This window comes from Rana temporaria, chromosome 2 (genome assembly GCF_905171775.1).
Source record: "Rana temporaria chromosome 2, aRanTem1.1, whole genome shotgun sequence".
In the NCBI taxonomy this organism is placed as follows: Eukaryota; Metazoa; Chordata; class Amphibia; order Anura; family Ranidae; genus Rana; species Rana temporaria.
Genome location: NC_053490.1, coordinates 538,907,207 through 538,926,646, shown reverse-complemented (window position 1 = coordinate 538,926,646; position 19,440 = coordinate 538,907,207). Strand labels below are relative to the sequence as shown.

Sequence of the window (19,440 nt, the reverse complement as noted above, 5' to 3'; positions counted from 1 at the left end):
ACGCTATAACTTTTGCGCAAACCAATCGATAAACGCTTATTGCAATTTTTTTTTTTTACCAAAAATATGTAGAAGAATACGTATCGGCCTAAACTGAGGAAAAAAAAATATTTTTATATCTTTTTTTGGGGGATATTTATTATAGGAAAAAGTAAAAAATATTGTTTTTTTTTCAAAATTGTCGCTCTATTTTTGTTTATAGCGCAAAAAATAAAAACCGCAGAGGTGATCAAATACCACCAAAAGAAATCTCTATTTGTGGGGGAAAAAGGACGCCAATTTTGTTTGGAAGCCACGTCGCACGACCGCGCAATTGTCAGTTAAAGAGACGCAATGCCGAATCGCAAAAACTGGCCAGGTCCTTTACCTGCATAATGGTCCGGGGCTGAAGTGGTTAAAATGTTAACCATGTTTGTTTGTGAAAGGCGGTTCTCACTTATCTAAGTCATGGTATATCTAGTAGACGGTCACCTTCGGACTTTCTGTAATGTATTAGAACTTAGGAAGCTGCTTGGTTGAGAAGCAAAATGGCAGCAACATTACAGATCACGTCCCGTTGGGACCAACTACTACCATTTCTATCTATGCTTGCTCATCTGAAACATATAGAATGATGGTTCTCTCTGTAGGGGGGTTGGTCTGACCATCACACAAGAAGAAATGGTGGTACTATATCTTCTATATTATCAGTTTGTATACAGTGCCTGTTCTAAAAGACCTCCTGAAGAAGCCGTAAAAGGTGAAACCCGTAGAGATAAATCCGATGTGCACCCACTGTTGGTATATTGTGCTGATCCATCTGTGATAATTTTATTAACTTTTATCAATAAATTTTCAATTTTTGTATATCTGGTGTTTTTTACAGGCTTTAAAAGTCCCCACAAACCCTCTATATATTTATATGTTCATTAGGGGGGGGGGGGGGGTGGCGCTTTCATATTTAGTTTTAACAACAAATCAGCTCAGAAATCTTTTCTTCTACATTATCCCGTTCATAAATGATGAAATGTGTTCATTTATTTCTCCTTCAGAAATGATCGTTCGTGAAATATGGGGACCCCCCCCCCCCCGATGAACGTCGGACATGAGCTGGACTCTCTCTGCTCCTTCGGAGGCTCTTTCAGGGGCTGATGAACAATTTTTGCCGGACTTGAACTTTTATAATAATATCTGACCCGGCTTCGCCAGGGTGGGCACTGCTATGACTACTGAATCTCTGAACCCCTTGCTGGAGACTTTGCCAACATGTTTTTACCAGGGCCGTCTTAATAGCATCATGGGCCCCTGGGCAAAGTAATGCTCTGGGGGCCCCTACAATGATGACAGTGCAGGTAAACAGACATCAAGTAGGTAGGAGGCAGACTGCCTCCCCTGTGTATCTATCACTCTCAGTCAGGGGCGGACTGAGCATTGAGTCACTCGGGCACTATGGGGCCACTATGGGGCCCCATAAGGGTTGCCAGGCTCAGTAAAACCAGGGACAGTATGTAAAAATCTATGTTTTTTCTGTCCCTGATATGTCCAAAACCGACATGCTTTTGATGTGAAAATCCCCAGATTTTAGCTGCCCCGCCTCGGCACTGCCTCCTAGTGTGGTAGCCATCTGTAAGCCTGGGGGCCCCATAATCTTCTATTGCCCAGGTGGCCCCATGAGTTGTCAGTCCGCCCCTGCTCTCAGTGCCATCACGAGGCCCCCAATTTTGGGGCAGCGTGGGTTCTAGGACCAGCTGCTTTAGGGAAAGTGCAGGGACCCCCCATGCAGCTGGGGCCCCTCTCACTAAGACAGCCCTGGTTTTTACTCAAGCCTCAAGCGATGCTCAATGTGTTATGAAGTAGACAGGGCCGCCATTAGGAATTATGGGGCCCCTTACACAGCTTCAGGCATGGGCCCCCTGGAGCAGAGAAACGGGGGGGGGGGGTGCTGCCACCTTAAATTGAGAACCGGGGGGGGGGGGGCTGCCGCAAATTGAGAACCGGGGGGTGCCGCCGCTAATTTATAAAAAAAGGGGGGTTGCCATCCGGGACCCTGGGGACCTCTGGGCCCTTTAATAAAAAAATACACATATATAAAAAATAAAAAAAAATGAAAGAAAATAAAAAAAAAAATTAAAAATGTAAATTGATTAATAAAATAAGGGGGGTTGCCATCCGGGACCCTGGGGACCTCCGGGTCCTTTAATAAAAAAAAAAAAAAAAGAAACCTCTGGGCCCTTTAATAAAAAAAATATATATATATTAAAAAAAAAAAAAAATTATAAAAAAGGGGGGTTGCCATCCGGGGCCCTGGGGACCTCTGGGCCCTTCAATAGAAAAAAATATATATATATTAAATTTTTTTTTATAAAAAATAAATAAAAAAAAGGGGGGTTGCCATCTCCGGACCCCTTACAAAAAAAAAAAGGGGGTTGCCATCCGGGCCCCTGGGGACCTCCGGGCCCCTTACAGGTGTACTGCCTGTACTCCCCTGATGGCGGCCCTGGAAGTAGAGAACCTCATTGCCTTTGGCCATCATTGTCTCCTTAACCACTTCCATACCGCATCATTGTGAAATGACGGCAGGCAGGAACCCCTCGCCGATCCGGGTGGACGTCATATGACGTCCTGTATTCCCGGCGATCTAGGGCACGAGCGTGGGTGACCGGCGGCCGCGATTGCCGCCGGGTGCCCGCGATTGCCGGTAATCATGGCAGGAGTGTGGATCTGTGTGTGTAATGATGAGGGGTAAACACAGATCCACCTCCTGTCAGCGGTGAGGAGACCAATGTGTGTTCCCAGTACAGAGGAACACACATCGGTCTCCTCCCCTTGTGAGTCCCCTCCCCCCTACAGTTAGAACACACCTTAGGGAGCATATTAACCCCTTCAGCGCCCCCTAGTGGTTAACCCCTTCCCTGCCAGTCACATTTACACAGTAATCAATGCATATTTATAGCACTAATCGCTGTATAAATGTGAATGTTCCCAAAAACGTGTCAAAAGTGTCCGATGTGTCCGCCGCAATGTCACGGTCACAGTAAAAAATCGCAAAAAAATTAATAAAATAAAATTGCCATAAATCTATCACCAATTTTGTAGACGCTATAACTTTTGCGCAAACCAATCAATATACGATTATTGCGTTTTTTTTTTTACCAAAAATATGTAGAAGAATACGTATCGGCCTAAACTGAGGGAAAAAAATGTTTTTTTTTGTTTAAATTGTGATATTTATTAAATAAAAAAGTAAAAAATATTGTGTTTTTTTTTTCAAATTGTCGCTCTTCTTTTGTTTATAGCGCAAAAAATAAAAACCGCAGAGATGATCAAATACCACCAAAAGAAATCTCTATTTGTGGGAGGAAAAAAACATAAAGATTTAGTTTGGGTACAGTGTTGCATGACCGCGCAATTGTCATTCAAAGTGCAACAGCGCTGAAAACTAAAAATTGGTCTGGGCAGGAAGGGGGTGAAAATGCCCGGTATGGAAGGGGTTAATGCCAGGAAGTAAAGAACTTTTCCATAATTTATGTTTATTTTTTATTGTAAATATTAGAGGTCCTGAAGATGGAAGGAAATGGCCACTGCTGTATGTCCAGAGCACCGCAGTACCTAAAGTTGACCTTGCAGCGCTCTCCTGCAATCTTGGAACTCCTTTTCCTATCTACAAAAATTGTAAAAGAATATCCAGGAACTTCTTATGCCGCCTACACACTAACGGTTTTCCCGACGGAATTCCGCTCCAGCTTGTCTTGCGTACACACGGTCACACTAAATTCCGACAGTCAAAAGCGCGGTGACGTACAACGCGTAGGACGGCACTATAAAGGGGAAGTTCCGTTCCAACGGCGCCACCCTTTGGGCTGCGTTTGCTGATCTCGTGTTAGTAAAAATTTGGTGAGAGACGATGTGCTATCTCCATTACGAACGCTAGTTTTACCAGAACGAGCGCTCCCGTCTCATTACTTGCTTCTGAGCATGCGCGTTGAAATTGCATACAGACGAACGGTTTTCCCGCTGGGATTTTTCCCGACGGAAAAATAGAGAGCCTGCTCTCTTTCTTTTTCTGGCAGTTTTTCTGTTGGAAAAAGTCTGATGAAGCATACACGTGGTTGGGATCCCCGGCCAAAAATGCTCTCATCTGACTTTTTCCGACAGGAAAACCACTCGTCTGTACGCAGCATTTATTTTTCCAGCAGTTTTCCTGTTAGAAAAAGTCCGATGGAGCATACACGCGGTCAGGGTTCCCAGCCAAAAGCTCTCATCTGACTTTTTCCGACTGGAAAATCGATCGTTTTTTTTACGCAACTGTCTATATTGGAGAAGAACCTCACTAAACAGGCATAATATAACATAAGCCCAGAGAAACTTTTGGAATTAATTGACTTTCTAAAAAGTCCTGGGCCAGATTCATGTAGCTCAGCGGATCTTTAGATCCGCCAGATCTACGTGTTTTACGATCCGCCGGTGCAATTTAGCGAGGCTAGTGCATGATTCATAAAGCACTTACCTCGCAAATTGCACCGTCGGATACTAACTCCCCCCGGCGGAATGCAAATTCCGCGGCTAGGGGGAGTGTACAATTTAAATCAGGCGCGTTCCCGCGCCGATTTAACTGCGCATGCGCCGCCGGCGAAAAAGCCCAGTGCGCATGCTCCAAATGACGTCGCTAGGACGTCATTGTTTTCGGTGGCTAGGTTACTTACGGCCATCCGTATTCCCGACGTACTTACGCAAACGACGTAACAAATTTAAAACTCGGCGCGGGAACGTCGGCCATACTTAACATTAGCTACCCATCATATTAGCAGGGGTAGCTATCCGCCGGAAAAAGCCGAATGCAAACGACGTTGAAAAAGAGCGACGGGCGGGCGTACGGACGTGAATCGGCGGTTCTCCTCATTTGCATATGCAACGTTTAAAAAAAAGCGACGACACCTAGCGGCCGGCGGGAGTTTACAGCCTAAGATTCGACTGGTGTAAGTCACTTACACCAGTCGGATCTAAGGGAGATCTATGCGGAACTGATTCTATGAATCAGTCGCATAGCTCCGACCGTCGTATCTCTTGATGTCCCTTGTGTCATTTCCAATAAAATCAAGTATCACTAACACACCAAATTACTATTTAATTTGATATTACCGTATATACTCGAGTATAAGCCAACCCGAATATAAGCCGAGGCACCTTATTTTATCACAAAAAAATGGGAAAACGTATTGACTCGAGTATAAGCCTAGGGTGTCCATCTGCATGCCTCACTGTGCCTCACTATGTCCATGTGCATGCAGGGCCACCATCAGGAATTATGGGGCCCCTTACACAGCTTCAGGCATGGGCCCACCGGACCAGAGAACCGGGGGGGGGCGGTGCTGCCGTCTGAAATTGAGAAGCGGGGGGGGGGGCCTTTACATAAAAAAGAAGAAATAAAGAAAAATATATATAAAAAAAAAAGGGGGGTAGCCATCCAGGGCCCTGGGTAACTCTGGGCCCTTTAATAATAAAAAGAGAATATATATATATATAAAGTAAAAAAAAAATTATAAAAAGAAATTACAAAAAAAGTGGGGTTGCCATCCGGGACCTCAGGGCCCTTTAATAAAAAGAAAAAAAAAAAAGAAATCTCTGTGCAATTTAATAAAAAATAAATAAAAAAAATATATAAAAAAAATAAAAAAAGTGGGTTGCTACATGGGGCCCTGGGGACCTCTGAGCCCTTTAATAAAAAAATATATTTATAAAAAAAAAGAAATAAAATAATATATAAAAAAAAATATTTTTTTATATAAAAAAGGGGGAGTTGCCACCCGGGGCCCTGGGGACCTCTGGGTCCTTTAATAATAATAATAATAAAAATATATATGCTTGGGACTACATCCCCCTGAAGATTGGCAACAGTGCCATGAAACGCGTCGGGCTTACACAGATGCAACATGTTCCAATTTTAGGACAAACCTCGGGTTAAATGATTCTATTTGTGAGAGGATTTTTCAATAATGCGAGGAACAAGTTGTTACACAATGTTTATGTTTTTTTTGCATCATGCCTTTTATTTGTTTGCTATTATGTAAGCGCCTTGAGGCGATTTAGTTGGCATTTGTAGCACTATACATATTCAACTGTGATGGAGATTACGGTTCAAAACTGTTGCCAAATTAATTTTGTAATGTAACAAATACATTTCATAATAAAGTAAGTGCTGCCTCCATTGGTTCTTATTCTTCTATATGTGTACTGTGTATGCTGTGTGTGTCAAAAAAGTGATCCTCCTGCAACTCTCACCTCCTATACTTGTAACCCAGAAGATTTCAATGTCTTCCTCCAACAGTTTCCATGCAAGAAGGTGACAATCTATTATTCTGAAATCACTAAACATAATACATTTAAGTGGTACTAAACATACAGGCCCGGATTCAGAAAGATCAGCGGATCTTTCTGCTGGCGTAACGTATGTCATTTATGTTACGCCGCCGCAAGTTTTTCAGGCAAGTGCTTTATTTAGAAAGCACTTGCCTGTAAAGTTGCGGCGGCGTAGCGTAAATCACCCGGCGGAATTCAAATTCGGCGGGTAGGGGGCGTGTATCAATTAAATCAAGCGCGTCCCCGCGCCGAACGAACTGCGCATGCGCCGGCTGCGACTGAATCCCAGTGCGCATGCCCCAAATCACGTTGCTAATTGTCAATGAAAGCGACGTGAGCGTAACTTACGCCCAGCTCAATTGTGAGTCGACGTAAAAAATTCAAAACTCGGCGCGGGAACGACGGCCATACTTAACATTAGCTACGCCTCATATAGCAGGGGTAACTATACGCCGAAAAAAGCCGAATGTAAACGACGTAAAAAAATGCGCCGGTGGGACATACGTTTTTGAATCGCCGTATCTACCTAAATAGCATATTCCTCGCGGAAATATACGGAAGCGCCACCTAGCGGCCAGCTTGAAATTGCAGCCTAAGATACGACTGTGTAAGACACTTACACCTGTCGGCTCTTAGGCATATCTATGCGTAACTGATTCTCTGAATCAGGCGCATAGATACGACGGCGGGACTGAGAGATATGAAGGTGTATCAGGAGATACGCCGTCGTATCTCCTATCTGAATCCGGGCCACACTGTTTACTTTACTTTACATTGTCCCTTCTATTTCTGTATGTGGATGATGGCACTGTATTATTACGGGAGGGGCAGTCCTTTGAGATTTTCTTATGCTGGCTATCGTTGGGGACCTTTAAGAGCTTTGGTGCAGATACAACATTTTCTTCTGCTGGCTATCGTTGGGGCCCTTTAAGAGCTTTGGTGCAGATACAAAATGTTCTTCTGCTGGCTATCGTTGGGGCCCTTTAAGAGCTTTGGTGCAGATACAATTTTTTTTTCTGCTGGCTATCGTTGGGGACCTTTAAGAGCTTTGGTGCAGATACTAAAAACATGCTGTTTCATTTACATTTTCCCTTCTATTTCTGTGTGTGGATGATGGCACTGTAATTATTTTAATAAAAAAAAAAAAGTGCCTTTTTTCTAATCGATATACAGCTGTCACATGACCCAGCTCTCTCCCAACCTGTCTGCAGGGAAACATAAGCAGGAGGAGCTTCTAGTCCCCTGCTGCTGGTCACAAAAACAAACAGCCTTTGGAATACAGAGTAAAAATATAAATATCAATAAACTGTTTTAAATTGTCATACAAATATAAATTTGAAATCAAATCGTTATTATTATTTTTGGCAATAACATGGTGTGGGCAGATTACTGCCAGTCACAGGCTGTGTCACGCCCCTCCAGCCTGTGTCTTAGAATAAGAGGGATGTGAAGCCTCCATCAATCTACATGTAATTTCCCGCTCCTCATTGTGTTTTGCTGATTAGTAGGCATGGAGAAGGAGGGAGGGAGATAAAACTACACATCAGTGGCGGTTCGTCCATAGAGGGCGCTGGAGCGCCACCCACTCTGGCTCTCGCCCACCACTGAGTCTAATAACATACATTCATGCATTGCATGAATGTATGTTATTATTGCCAGCTGTCGCTGGTCTATTCAGAGATGGCCAGAACTTGAGCGCCGGCCACCTGAATAACGGCAGCTGGTTGGCTGTGCGGAAGTGCCTATCAGAGTACAGCCCACGGCTCCATGATGTCTTATCCTCGGAACGTATGGGGGGTGCGTTCCTTGGATGAGACTGACGGCCATCTCAGCCAATCAGATTCCCAGATTCTGGTTATCGGTAACCTGATTGGCTGAAGCGTCACCAAGGCGGGAGAAGACATCGAGGGACGTGGAAGGAGTAAGGTAAGTGCATTTTACAGGGCACAGGGGCGACAATGGGCACAGAGGTGACAAAGGGCACAGAGGTGACAAAGGGCACAGTGGTAACTAAGGGCACAGTGGCGACAAAGGGCACAGTGGCAACAATGGGCACAGTGGTGACAATGGGCACAGTGGTGACAATGGGCACAGTGGCAACAATTAAAGGGCACAGTGACATGCACAGTGGTAACAATGGGCACAGCGGCGACAATTAAAGGGCACAGTGGTTACAATTGAGGGGCACAGTGGATGCGTTTGATGGCATGGCACAGTGGTGACAATTGATGGCACAGTGGCTGTGTTTGATGGCATGGCATAGTGGTGACAATTGATGGCACAGTGACTGCGTTTTATGGCATGGCACAGTGGCTGCGTTTGATGGCATGGCATAGTGGTGACAATTGATGGCACAGTGACTGGGTTTGATGGCATGGCACAGTGGCTGCGTTTGATGGCATGGCACAGTGGTGACAATTGATGGCACAGTGGCTGCGTTTGATGGCATGGCACAGTGGTGACAATTGATGGCACAGTGGCTGCGTTTGATGGCATGGCATGGCATTCGTTTGTGCCCCCCCAAAAATTTTGAGCACCAGCCGCCACTGCTACACATTGTAGGGAAGATATTATTCACGCTCCAAACCGTGTCACTATCTCACTATCTGTCACTCTCCTCCTCTGTGTGTATCCATCCTCCAATCAGGGCAGGTAATGCATTTTCAAAGATGCCCAAAGACAAGGGGAAGATCGCAGCCAACTAATAATCTCACGGAGGTCAGATTAGTAAAAGTAAAAATTGTAGATCCCCCCCCAAAACTTTACAAAGTGTTATGTACAAACTTATGTATCCCCCAGCAACCAATAAGAAATCATCTTTAATAATCAGACTACAGTAAAATGAAGTGTGTTCTGTCTGTCTGCCCCCCCCCCCCCAGGGCACCCATCACAAATTTTGGGGCCCCTTACACAGCTTTAGGCAGGGCCCTCCTGCAGCAGAAAAAAAAGGGGGGGGACCCTCCTCTCTCCTGCCACATGATGATAAGAGCGGGGGGGGTAACAAAAGTGTCATCTCTTCTCTTTTCTCTCCTGCTGCGAGATGATATGTCTTCTCTTCTCTCTCCTGACACGAGTTGCTAAAGTCAGACGGAAAAAAATGGGGGCGGGTCCCTGCCACGAGTTGCTAAAGGTGGGGGGTAGACGAAATGTATTTTTTTTAATTAAAAAACAAACGTGGAGCGCTTTCACCGATTTGTTCATTCCCTGACTTAGTTGAGGTAGGCGGTACACTTTGGTGGGGGTGGGTCAGCCATGCCCTGTGACCTTTGACCTCTTGGAACCTGCCTTCTGACCTTTGGGGGAGGTCCCTGTTCCAATTCCTGAGTCCTAGCCATATTCTTCAATGGGAAACCCTAACCCTAACCCTAAACCCTATCCCTAACCCCTAACCCTATCCCTAACCCCTAATTCTAAACCCTAACCCTAGCCCTAACCCACCCTAATCCTAACCCCTAACCCTAACCCTAACCCTATCCCTAACCCCTAACCCTATCCCTAACCCTAACCCTATCCCTAACCCCTAACCCTAAACTCTAAACCCTAACCCTATCCCTAACCCTACCCTAACCCTACCCTAACCCTATACCTAACCCTAACCCCCTGGGGACCATCGGGCCCCTTACAGGTGTAATGCCTGTACCCCCCTGATGGCGGTCCTGGTCCCTGGTCAGACCAACAATAACAAGTTAAACTTGAGGTTTACTGTATGATTGCCCCGCTAAACTGACAATGCCAATAAAATGGTAAAGGTACAGTATCTCACGAAAGTAAGTACACCCCTTCACATTTTTGTAAATCTTTTCTTCTATCATTTCATGTGACAACACTGAAGAAATTACACTTTGTATCTCCAATGTTGTGTAGTGAGTGTACAGCTTGTATAACAGTGTAAATTTGCCGTCCCCTCAAAATAACTCTACACACAGCCATTAATGTCTAAACTGCTGGCAACAAAAGTGGGTACACCCCTAAGTGAAAATTTCCAAATTGGGTCCAATTAGCCATTTTCCCCCCCGGTGTCATGTGACTCGTTAGTGTTACAAGGTCTCAGGTGGGAATGGGGAGCAGGTGTGATAAATTTGGTGTTATCGCTCTCATTCTCTCATACTGGTCACTGGAAGTACAACATGGCACCTCATGGCAAAGAACTCTCTGAGGATCTGAAGAAAAGAATTGTTGCTCTACATAAAGATGGCCTGGGCTATAAGAAGATTGCCAAGACCCTGAAACTGATCTGCAGCACGGTGGCCAAGACCATCCAGCGGTATAACAGGACGGGTTCCCCTCAGAACAGGCCTCGCCATGGTCCACCTAGTGGTCTTACTGCCTCCAGCTAAGTGACAGTTCCTCTGCGGTCAGTTGTAGGAGTGGGAGTATCATTTCTCCTGTTTGCTCTTGGTCTGTTTCTACTGACCACCTAGTAACATTCACTTTCGCTATGTAGCGTCGGCTGTGGAATTCCTAAAGATCTATGAGTCCCACCTTTGAGGCAATCATGTCCTTAAAGCGGTATTCCAGCCGTTTATTTTTTTTAAAGTCAGCAACTACAAACACTGAGCTGCTGACTTTTAATAAGGGCACTTACCTGTCCAGCGAGCCCGTCATGATGGCTCCCCAAAAAGGCCGACCCGTCGATCGGATCGGGTGCCGCCGCCGCCATTGCAACTAAGGGAAACCGGCAGTGGAGCCTTGCAGCTTCAGTGTCCCCGTTTCCTACTACGCGTGCACGAGTCGCGCTGCACTTTGGGAATGGCTCTGTTGTCTTCTGGGACACACAGGTCCCAAAAGACAACAGGGGAGCTTGCCGAAGAGGAGGAAGTTAGCGGAACAGCTCCGCGGACTCGAAAGAGGCAGATTAGGAAGACTGCCTAGCAACAAGTAAAAAAAAAATTCTATGCTTTTTAATTTATTTCAAAGAACATTTTAATGTATAAATGTTTTTTAGGGTGGACCTCCACTTTAATCAGTGCCAGTAAAAAGTCCGCCAGGAAAACCGCGGGGGAATACAGAGGACCTGCTCAGGAGCTTTTTCCCCCTACACACGGCCGGTTTTCATGGCAGGAAAACTGCCATGAGAGCTTTGGTCGGGAAACCCGACCGTGTGTATGCTCCACCGCAGGCTTTCCCCATAGAAAAACTGCCGGGAAAAAGACCGCCGGGAATCTCGGCAGGAAAAAAGAGAACATATTCTCATTTTTTCCGCCGGAGCATACACATGGCCAGTTTTCCCAGCCAAAAGCTGTCATGGCAGTTTTCCCAACGAGAAAACTGGTCATGTGTACGGGGCATTAGTCCTTTTTACCATGTCTCGCCCATGAATCCTACTACGTTTAGTTTACTCTGCTCCTCAGTTTTAGTATCTAGGGGGCACTTGTGGTGCTATACCTCTTGTATGTGCCTGAATATTCCCCCAAAAGGTGGCTTTAAGAAGCATAGTAGCATAGTAAGGTGGTATTGAACCCCAAAAAAGCTTTAAAGGGGTTGTAAACTTTCATGATTTTTCACCTTAATGCATCCTATGCATTAAGGTGAAAATACATCCGCTACGTTTTTAAAACGCCCCTGTCCCCGGTAGCTCACACGCAGAAGCGAACACACATGTATGTCCCGCAAATAAGGGTAGACGCCATTCAAACCACACATGTGAGGTATCATTGCGTGCGTTAGAGCGCGAGAAACAATTCTAGCACTAAGCGTCGCCTATGGAGATTTTTTAAGTACCGAACTTTGGTGCCATTCCATGCAAGTGTGTAATTTTAAAGCGTGACATGTTGGGTATCTATTTACTTGGTGTAACATCATCTTTCACATTATACAAAGAAATTGGACTAACTTCACTGTTTTGTTACTTTTTATTTATTGAAACAGTTTTTATCCAAAAGAAAGCGTTTGAAAAATGATTGCGCAAATACCGTGCGAGTTAAAAGGTTGCAAAGACAGCCATTTTGATCAGTAGGGTGTCTGCTAAAAAAAACATATATAATGTTTGGGGGTTCTGAGTAATTTTCTAGTAAAAAAAATTATGATTTTTACATGTAGGAGAGGAGTCCTAGAATTGGCTCCATATGGAAGTGGTTAAAAAAATAAAAACAAATATATAGAACTATATACTGTGGCCCGGATTCACATACATTGGCGCATATTTATGCCGGCGTAGCGTATCTAATATACGCTACGCTGGCGTAGCGCAGAGAGGCAAGCACCGAATTCACAAAGCACTTGCCTCCCAAACTGCGCTGGGTTCCCTCGGCGTAAGCCGGCGTAGGTGGAAGTGGGCGTGAGCCATGCTAATGAGGCGTGACCCCATGCAAATGATGGGCCGAGTGCCATACAAGTACTTAAAACGAACGGCGCATGCACCGTCCCGTGGACGTATCCCAGTGCGCATGCTCAGAATCACGTCGGAACTACTCCCTAAGATACAACGGATCACTGCCTACGACGTGAACATAACCTACGCCCAGCTCTATTCACGTACTACGTAAACTACGTAAAATACGACGGCTGTGTTCCCTGGTCCATACCTTAGCATGAGTTGCGCCTTATATATGGGGAATAACTTTACGCCAAACGTACGACTTACGCAAACCGTGTAAATTATGCGCGGGGCGCAAGTACGTTTGTGAATCGACGTATCTCCCTCATTTCCATATTTGAATAGGAAATCAATGGGAGCGCCACTTGCGGCCAGCGTAACTATGCGCCCATGATACGCCGGCGTAGGAAAGTTACGTCGGTCGGATGAAGCCTATTTTCAGGTGTATCTAGTTTTGTGGGCACAGCGCACAGATACGACGGCGCATATTTACACTTACGCGGCGTATTTCGAGATACGCCGGTGTAAGTGCTTTATGACTCCGGGCCTGTATGTTTAATATTATTTTTATTACGCCTCACTTTTGACAATTGACTGGTAATATCACTGCGTGCTTGGAGATGGGCTACAAGGAGACCCTTCCCCATGCTACATTTAAACACTAGGGGAAACCTCCTTGTATTATAAAATCTCAACTCCAACCAAATCCTTCTCTAGCTTCGGAAAGGATAAGAATGTTAAGAATATTTTTTGTGGCACTGGATTGAAAACCTTGGCAGGGAGGGTGAGATGGAATTTGGCATCCTTGCCAACACTGTCACAAGACCTCATACAGCCTTGATAATAGAAGTGATGATTTAGATGTGCCCCCTCCCCACAAGATTTGTGGACAAAAATGTGATACTTGGGCCTTATCAGGTGGGACAAGGCCACGCTAAATCATCAGAGATTTGTTTCATATTGATGATGGAAGAGAAATGAAGGTGGGATAGAAAATATTTTTAAAATACAGCTGACTTCCTGCCCAGTAATGGTCATTTTGGTGCTACCTTTTACCTAAAATGTCCTAAATAATACATAATTTAATATGAATTAATAAAATTGCCTACAATACCATGGGGCTGAATACTAATTTCTGATACTGTATCTTGCTTTGGAGGCTTCAGTACACCAGTTATTAATAGTTACTGTACTTAGCCAAAATGACTCTTCCGTTTTAGGTTTAGTTGCCATCTCAACAGGCCTGAAGTTCCTTTGAACCTACTAACATCAATTCAGATGTTTGATTTCGGCCCTTTTAAAGTAATGTGGTCTGCATTATTTTATTTCCTGTTTATGTTCACACCCTGTACCACTTTTGACCACAACAGCGCAATGGAACATTTGGTCTGTTAAGAGCGGAGGCCAGCACTAGAAGCGTCTTACATGGACATCGAAGCTCAGAGCTACACTGCATTTTCTATGATGGCTTCAACTGTGCTTCTCCTCTCTCTGCTGGCAGGTACCTTGGGTATGGATGTGGGTTAAATTCAGCTTTTTCCAATTTTCAACCGAAGAGCAACAATATTTCTAAAAATTTGATTCTCTTTCCCGATTTACTCACCAAATCCTGACATTTATAAAAAGTAGATTTCTTAGCCGGTTCAGCAGGGACCGTCAGAGATTCGATCCATGTATGGGCAGGCTGATTGTACCTTTAATTTTTCTGCTTTTTCCAATTCTTCAACTGAAGAGCAACAACATTGCTAAAAATGTGAATTCCTTTCCCGATTTCCTCACCAAAATTTAACATTTCTAAAAAAATGTAATCCTTTCCCAATTTACCCAGCAAAACTTGATATTTCAAAAAATGTGAATTTCTTTCCCAATTCCCCCACCAAACCTGACATTTCTAAAAATTGTAATCCCTTTCCCGATTTCCTCACCAAAACTTGACATTTCTAAAAACTGGAATTCTTTTCCCAATTTCCTTACCAAAACGTAACATTACTGAAAATTTTAATTCCTTTCCCAATTTCTTCACCAAAATGTAACATTTATAAAAATGTGAACTCCTTTCCCAGTTCCCCCACCAAAACTTGATATTTCTAAAAATGTGAATCCCTTTCCCTGACTTACTCACCAAAACTTGATATTTCTAAAAATGTGAATCCCTTTCCCGATTTCCTCACCAAAACTTGACATTTGTAAACATTTGAATCCCTTTCCCGATTTCCTCACCAAAATGTACCATTTCTAAAAATTGTAATTCCTTTCCCAATTCCTCCACCAAAACTTGACATTTCTAAATAAACAATAATAAAAAAAATGCTTTCCCAATTCCCCCACCAGATCTTAACATTTCTAAAAATTTGAATCCCTTTGCCCATTTCTTCACCAAAACTTGACATTTCTATATTTCAATGTTTTTATTGAAGAAAAGAAACAGCGTAGTCAGCATACATAGGCCAATCTTCAAACAATTGCAGTTTCTAACAAAATAATTCTAGGCATCACATAATATCAATACCTCACATGGAAAATAACAAAAATAAAACAAAAAAAACCCCCCAAAAAAACCCCAAAACAAACCCCCATAGGAGCCTAGATACCCTTATAAAATCGAACTCAAGTAGGGTAAGATTCAGAAAGAAATACCAAGTGATACATAGCATGGGATCTGTATAATACTCCTGAGAATCTTAAAAGCAAACAAGGTTCTAAAGTGGCCTAGTGTAATTTGAAAACCAAATACATTTAAGAGTTAATAAAAGAAAAAAGAGAGAAAGAAAAAGAGAGGAAATAAGGAAAAAAAAAAAAAAGAGGGGGAAGAGTAGGAGAGAAGGAGAGTAGAAGAGGGTCAACCCAGAGCTCATTGAGGAACCAAAATATAATGAATCCACGGATCCCAGATTTTCTCGAATTTTTCAGAGTTATTATGAAGTATATGCGTGAGTTTATCGTTTACCATAATCCAATTTACTTTGCTTTTAACATAGTCCAGAGGGACACCCAATTGTTTCCACTGACGGGCTATTGCTATTCTTGCCGCTAACAAAATATATGCGATTAATTTCACAGATGTCCTGGGCACCTCATCAGGCAATCTGTGAAACAAGGCTATCTCGGGGGATCTACGAATATTCACCCCCGTAACTGAATGTATCAAATTAAATATGCTAATCCAGAATCTAGTCACTGTAGGGCACTGCCACCAGACATGATACATCGTCCCCAATTGACCACAACCCCTAAAGCAATTAGGCGAAGCAGACGCGTGCATTTTAGCCACCCGAATCAGTAAAACTTGACATTTCTAAAAATTTTAATCCCTTTTCCTGATTATCTTATAAAAATTTGAAATTTCTAAAAAAATGTGATTGCTTTTTGGAATCCCCCACCAAAACCTGACATTTCAAAAATGTACATGCCTTTCCCAATTCCCCCATCAAAACTTTAGCTTTCTAAAATATGTAATCCCTTTCCCAATTTCCTCACCAAAATGTGACATTTCAAAACATTTAAATTAATTTCCCAATTCCCCCCCACCAAAACTTGACATTTTAAAAAATTTGAATCCCTTTCCCAATTTCCTCATCAAAATTTGACATTTCTAGAAACTTTTAATTCCTTTTCCAATTCCCCAACCAAAACTTGGCATTTCTAAAACTTTGAAATTCTTTCCTGCTTTCCTCACCAAAACTTGACATTTCTAAAAATGTTAATTCCTTTCCTTATTCCCCAACAAAAAACTTGACATTTCTAAAAATTTAAATCCCTTTTCCTGATCATCTCACCAAAATTTGACATTTCTAAAAATTTTAATTGGTTTTTGGAATCCCCCACCAAAACCCGACATTTCAAAAATGTACATTCCTTTCCCAATTCCCCCATCAAAATTTGACATTTCTAAAACGTTGAAATTCTTTCCTCATTTCCTCACCAAAACTTGACATTTCTAAAAAATTGAATCCCTTTTCCTAATTATCTCACCAAAATGTGACATTTTTAAAAATGTAAATCCCCTTTCCCGAATCCCCACACCAAAACTTGACATTTCTAAAACATGTTATTCCTTTCTCAGCTCCCCACCAAAACTTGACATTTCTAAAAAAAATGTAATCCCTTTCCCAATTTCCTCATCAAAATTTGACATTTATAAACATTTACATTCCTTTTCCAATTCCCCCACCAAATTTGAAATTTTTAAAAATTTGAATCCCTTTCCCGATTTCCTCACCAAAATTTGACATTTATAAAAACCTTGAAATTCTTTCCTGGTTTCCTCACCAAAACATTCCTCTAAAAATGTTAATTCCTTTCCTTAATCCCTCACCAAAATTTGACACTTCTAAGGCCTCGTACACACGATAGGTTAAACAGAGGACAGCAGTCCGATGTACTGTTTTCATTGGTCAGAACCGATCGCGTGTGGGCCCCATAGGTTATTTAACCATCCGTTAAAAAAAAGCCAACTTGCTTTAAATTTAACCAATGGATTCCTAACCGATGGGAAAAAAACGATCGTTAGTAGGCACAACCATCGGTTAAAAATCCACACATGCTCAGAATCAAGTCGACGCATGCTTGGAAGCGTTGAACTTCGTTTTTTTCAGCATATGTTTTACGTCACCGCGTTCTGACACGATCGTTTTTTTAACCGATGCTGTGTAGGCCATCAGTCAGCTTCATCGGTTAACTGATGAAAACGGTCCATCAGTCTGTTTTCATCGGATGGATCGATTGTGTGTACGCGGCATAAAAATGTGAATCTCTTTCTTGATTTCCTCACCAAAATTTGACATTTATAAAAAATGTAATTCCATTTCCTAATTCCCACACCAAAAACTGAGCTTTCTAAAAACTTGAATTCCTATGTCTTTATTGTTGAGTTCCTTTGTATTTTTAGTGAGTGAGCTTGCCTTTGTTTTGGATAAAACTCTAAAAGCTTAGAAGATAAGATTTTATTTGGTTTAACACTTTTGATGGCCGGGAGCTTTCTTCCCCGTATCAGACTGATTTGATTCTGTCTTGGCTCTGTAGAAAACGTTCTCTGCTGTCTATAGGACTTTTTTTGTATGTGCGCATCCTGTGCAAATTCCTAAATGTGAATCTTATGAAGTATAAAATTATATTTTCTATAGTCGAACTGCCTGGACAGAACCCCTGTTTCTGTAAAGTCACAACTGATAAAAGTTTACCGTATTTTACGGACCATTAGACGCACTTTTTTTCTTCAAAAATATAGAGGAAAATGTCTATGCGTCTAATAGTCCAAATGAACATCTGGCACAGAAGAGCAGGTTGCCATATCTCAGCCCCCACAGAGGCACTACAAGTCCCAGCAGAGCGGGCTGCTTTTACAGAACAGGAGAAGCAGCTGGAGGAGGGGGGTTTGTACTGGGAGGGGAGAGAAGACGGCACAAGTTTGAGATGAGTGAGGATTTATGCTGGGAGGGATTTCTTTGGCACAGGTCAGGCTGCATTCCATGGGCACTGGTAAATAGTTTAGTGGACCACTTGGTTCAGAATATTTTTTTTCTTGTTTTCCGCCTCTAAAACCTAGGTGCGTCTTATAGAGAGAAAAATACGCTAAATCATCTCTAAAGCTTTCTATGTGTCTTAGGTCTTAAAAATCCAACATTGTAGAAGTTATATCAAATTGAAAGTCTTTTATATACAGAAAAAAAGGATGTCCCCCTCTTTTAGTAAAACATTTAAAGCGGTTGTAAACCTTAAATTTGCACTTTTACCTACAGGTAAGCCTATAACAAGGCTTACCTGTAGGTAAAAAGAATATCTCCTAAACCTGTACGGTTTAGGAGATATTCCCCTCGCAATGCGGGCGGCGCATGCGCAGGGGGGATCCACGGCGGAAGATCCGGCAGCCGCCGGACCCTGCCGATTTTAAATCTCCCGCGTGCATGCGCGGGAGTGATGTCATCGCCGCTCCAGCCAATCACAGCGCTGGAGCGGCGCCGCTCCAGCCAATCACAGCGCTGGAGCGGTGATACCCGGAAGACACGCCGGAGCAAGATGACATCTCGCTCGGCATGAACCAGGTAAGTGTTGTTCACCTCGTTTTGAGGTAAGTATTTCATAATCAGCTATTATGCGGTGCATACTAGCTGATTATGCATTTTGCCTTACAGGTAAAAAAAAAAAAAAATTATATATGCGGTTTACAACCGCTTTAACAGAAATTGTTTGTGGTAAAATGTGTCTCTTACCCATCACAGAAAATTGGAGAGTATAGTATAACACTAAAACCACCCTCCATTCTCTTCTACTATGAAGAAAGCGAGGCAGATTATGGGTGTCCAAAACCTATACTTTGTATAAATTGGAAAAAATATTAAGAGATATGGTAGAACAGAAATATATAGAACGTTGGGGGCATCTTTGTATTATGCAATGATGTATGAATGATGTTAACATGGACATGTAATGTTTGATATGTACTCATATGCTTTCATTGCTCTTCTCTTGTTTAATCTGTTTTATATTGGTTCTTTATCTGTTTGATCCATGTAACTTTATTTGTCAGGGGGCAATTTGCATTCTTATTTTGTCTGATTATTTTTGTCTTCTATTCTGAAAATGGTTCTATATGGTTCCTCATGCCTTTGACCAAAAAGATGGATATTTCAAAAGGACTCTCATCCTCAGTGAAGTGACAGGTTTGATGAGGCACTAAATAGATTTACCGTATTTATCGGCGTAAAACACGCACCCTAACTTTAAGAGGGACGTTTCAGGAACTCTTTTTTCCACAGCCCCCGTATAACACTCAGGCAGAGTTTACCCTC

The 19,440-nt window shown here is 42.8% G+C and overlaps 1 long non-coding RNA gene across 1 annotated transcript; it reads left to right on the top strand.

The window, feature by feature from the left end:
- The first annotated feature begins 363 nt into the window (after positions 1 to 363).
- Positions 364 to 6,397, top strand: LOC120928117. The gene is made up of 3 exons (XR_005747170.1): positions 364 to 550; positions 2,877 to 2,878; positions 6,382 to 6,397. It is a non-coding gene; the product is annotated as an uncharacterized LOC120928117 (long non-coding RNA).
- Positions 6,398 to 19,440: the final 13,043 nt, after the last annotated feature.